A 4657-nucleotide genomic window follows, 5' to 3' on the forward strand; every position below is an offset into this window, starting at 1 on the left:
TAAATATTAGTTATTATTTCTATTATCATTAATATTATTTAATTTATTTATTACTACTTGTCAATTCCCAGAGCTGTACTCCTTTTAAGGGGGGGGAATTTTGTGAATTCACATATCCCTTGTATAACAGTGAGAATTGCGTACCTAAAATTTTGATTGCTAGGGGATAGATTTACTAAGAATCGAGCTTGGTGGCGGTTTTAAACCGCCACACATTGTCGGCGGCTTAGTGGTCCAAACTAGTGCATTTACTATAGGACGGTTTGAGGCTGTGATTTAAAATGGATGACAATGTGTGTCGGATTAAAAAAGCTAAACAGACGGTGGTTTGGTTAAAACCGCCATCAAAACCGCCATCCAAAAGACAGAACAGGACAGTTTTAATACCTGCTTCTGAATGGCTTGATAACTCAAACCTGCTGTTTGAGCTATTTTGCCATTTTGAACATAAAAGAAAACACCATTGATATTTAAATTATTTGGGCAAACATTATTTATTGATTAAGGGGTAAAAATTATTTCATATTAACTTATTGGGGGAAATTTTTTTTTCAATTATATTAAGGGGACAAAATGATTTAATTATTATATTATTCAGGCACTATGTAATGTTAAATTGTGCAACATAAATAATTATATCCTAAACAAAAGAGAGGAAATTACCGCACCAAATATAAGTTAATGACCTGCCTCTTAACAAATATAATCTAAAATATGTGTAACCTAGGAAAATAGAAAAATCCTAGGGGGTGCACCCAGCACATAATCAATATATACAGAGGAAACAAAAGGAAAGAGTGTCTCTAGTTGGGGCACTCCAGGGTGGTCAAAAAATCTATAAAACTTAAATTTTATTAGGTATGCATTAAAAATATATCAAAAGATATATAAGGTAGGCTAATGAGCGAAATATTTAAAATAAAAACATGAAAATAAACAGTGGTAAGTGAATTAAAATGCAAACTATGTTGCACTGCCCCTACTATTCTCATAAGATGTATACTTATAATTGCATAAAAGGGCTATAATAGTCCATTATTAGGACTGTACCATATAAAGATCCTTTGGTTAGTTTAGGTAAATGTGTTAGTAACACTTCACCTAGTAAGCATAAATAGGAGTTAAAATACTGTTCAAAATTATCAAAGGTACCCTATTCTCAGTACTGCAATCAAAAAGATATAGTAACATTATAAATAAAGTCAATCTCTGTTAAACGCAGATAATACCGCAAAAACAGACAGTCTGAGAGTGCAATTCCCTCCTGATCGCGGGATTATGTGAAAGTCCCTACCTAGTAAAAATCTGTGAATCGATCAGGGGGAGATTAGCAGCCCAAAATGTGGGAGAATAGTGGAGCAGAAACGCTTTCTGCTACACTGTCGGTTTTTGCGGTATTATCCACGTTTAACAGGGATTGACTTTATTTATAATGTTACTATATCTTTTTGATTGAAGTACTGAGAATAGGGTACCTTTGATAATTTCAGCAGGGATAAAACTGTATTTTTCTGAATTTGCACTACAAAGTATTTGGGGTGTCATATCCCCCCTTCTAAAAAAATCTGTATTTTGTGAGTGCTGATATTCTAATATAGCACTATATTGTTTAGGGAGGGCCTAGCAGGGATTAAACTGTATTTTTCTGAATTTGCATTACAAAGTGTTTGGGGTCTTATAAAAAAAGATGTATTTTCTGCAAAGGATGGTGGAGGATTATTTTCAAGAGTTAATTGAAATCGAAATGTCAGACAGTCCCTTTCCATACTGGGAGGAAAACAAGCCATTTGAACACCCATGTACAAACTTGCTTTACAATACCTAAGCTGCCCACCCTCCAGTGTGTAAACAGAAAGAGTATTCAGCATAGAACCTTGTCAGTGATTGACGTAGGAGGTTACTTCCTAAAAATGTGGAAAAGTTGATGTTCATGAATATGAACTACATTCTCCACGAGGAAGGCCTTTACCGGCAAATACATCCAAGTACTGACACTTCTGTAATGGCGGATTCCAGCAGAGATGAATTAATAGTCTGTGATGAGGATGTACACACTGATGAGGGTGAGGATGATGCTGAAGATGATGACGACAACATCTTTTTAAAACTTTTACTATAAGTGTAGGGTGTAATCTAGTCCCAAAGACAAAAGGGACTTGGGGCATTTCTATTTAATGAACAGTCTTTGCAGGCTGCTGTTTTGTCAATTTCACTATAAGCGTAGGGTGTAATTTAGACCCAAACAGAAAACCTGCTTTGGGCATTTCTATTTATTACTTTATTACTTTACTTATCTAAGAAACAGGTGGAGCGGTCGTAAAAAATGTTTCTGAGATGTGGTAAGAACTGTCGTGTGTTTGAGTTGCTCTGTCGCTTACCATCCAGCCAGATCGCTGCAGTATTTGGCTGAAAGTGTATGAAAAGCATATTGTGACCTGTGAGATGGTAAAAATTGAATGGAAATGACTGCAAATTAGTGTTAGTGAGGTTAATAATAATGTAGGTACAAAATAATACCTAAATTATGTTATTTTAGCCCCCAAAAATTTAGTTTTTTAACAAATTGCAAAACAAAACCAAACAAAACCAAAACACGCAAGGGCGGTTTTGCCAAAACCAAAACACGAAGGTAATCCAGATCCAAAACCAAAACACGGGGGTCAGTGAGCATCTCTACTTTTTATACTTATACTGTTCTCATTTCTAGGCCCCTGTGGTCTGACTTCTATTCAGGCCCAACACTATGCTAAAAGTATTATCCCCTTCTTCTCTGATAATGAATGGAACAATTCCATTGACACCCTTTTAAAAATCTCGTTCCCCTCAAAAGAAGGCAATCTCATTCCACTATAACTTTTTAAGAAATTATTTAAACTATTCAACTATCCAATCTGACCTTACCCAGTGGTTAAAGTGTTTCCCCCAGCTAACTAATGATATTTTACTTAAAAATCTCAGTAATTCTATTAAGCTACTAACCCGCCTTCACATATGTGGAAATGTTGCGCAACATTTTCCACAGAGGATAACTTCCCCTCATCATATATTTGTTATGGGTCTATCTGATGACTCTGGCTATCCCAAGAGTGGAGAGTCTCGGACTGAACTGCTCCGCTGTTTCTGGGACCATCTTATCATAAAGAGTTTCTGGATCCTCCTGCAGAGATTGGCTATAGTGGATCTAGTGAACTATCTTCCATTCACACCTGATAGGCCATTTTAGACATCTTGCCACAAAATGCAAGAACTTTCAGCAGCAGTCAGAAAATGCGCTCTCCATATGTGGATTCAGAGATCTCCACCCACACTTGATATTGTTAAAGAAAATATATTTTTTATTACACAAATGGATTGGTTTGAGGCTTCTCTTCAAAAAGAAAAAAAAAATTGTTCAAAAAAGAAAATAGAAGATGAAACCTAATAACAAAAAAGAGAGAACTGCAGCGCTAAAAATTTAACTGCTAGTTAGACTTTTTTGTTATTGGATTTTATGTAGGTGGTTTGCAGCCACCTTTTCTATTGCAGCAGCTTGATCTCTTGGCTATTTTTTGTCTATGTAATTTTACATAGGCGCCATATCAATGGTTGCTGTGTGTTTTTTAGAAGATGAAACCTACTGTGTTCACTTTTTATGTTTTTGGTGCCTGGAGCACTAGAGATACAGTTTTTTCCTTTACAAGCATCACAATGACATCACAGACTGACAGTAAAGACTCAGACTGGTCTTTATTCTTTTCTTTTCAAAAGCAAGAATATTGCTCTAATTTAGAATAGAGCAGATATATTAATCCAGGAAGATATACAAGAATTTTGTGAAAGAGCAACTAATACAAAACCCTTTTTTCTGGAGTTAGAGGAATTGATGTTATTGGAAAAGAGAACTTGGTGGGAAAGAGCTTGAAAAATTATGTGAAGGTGCAGAGAATGCCACGGGGACCAAAAATGTTAAAAATACCAACCTTCAATACAAATAACATGGATTTTAACTACATTCTGGAATTCAAATATTAACAAACTTTTCTTTTAAATGAATGAAGCTAGTTAACAAGCACAAGAAACCTGGATGTTAAAATAACTGACTTACAACAACGGTTAGTTACATTCAAAGATGATATTGCATTTATAGAACATGATAAAAGTCACAAAGCTAAAGTGTAGAGAACAGAAAATCAATTTATTGTCAGGAACCAAAATATGTTTAAACGAGATAAGCAGTACTATGATACTAACTACATATATACCTGTACACACATTGTACAGATTAATAAAATCAATGTATAGCCTTGGAATCTAACCTGAAAAAAGACAAAACGTTAGTACCAGTATAGATCTGGATTCATATAATGCAGTAAGTACCACAGCCCAATAACGTTTATCTGTTTTTTAGGGGATCAGAGAGCTACTAATCTGGAAGGTAAGGATCAGAATTCAGTCCATTCCAAGGGGTTGAACAGTATATTAGTCATACAGCTCACACAGTTCCATAAAACCATGAGATGAGGACAATGGAAGAGGAAGAATAAACTTGATAACTAGCTATGTCTTATATAAGGCTAATGATAATTTTTCACACACGTTTTTGTCATTGATTCAATACATGGTTTTAGCAAAAGTTTTTCCATACAAGTAAATCGGCAATAAAATCTTTCCTCTTACA

This window comes from Mixophyes fleayi, chromosome 1 (genome assembly GCF_038048845.1).
Source record: "Mixophyes fleayi isolate aMixFle1 chromosome 1, aMixFle1.hap1, whole genome shotgun sequence".
Lineage (NCBI taxonomy): Eukaryota > Metazoa > Chordata > Amphibia > Anura > Limnodynastidae > Mixophyes > Mixophyes fleayi.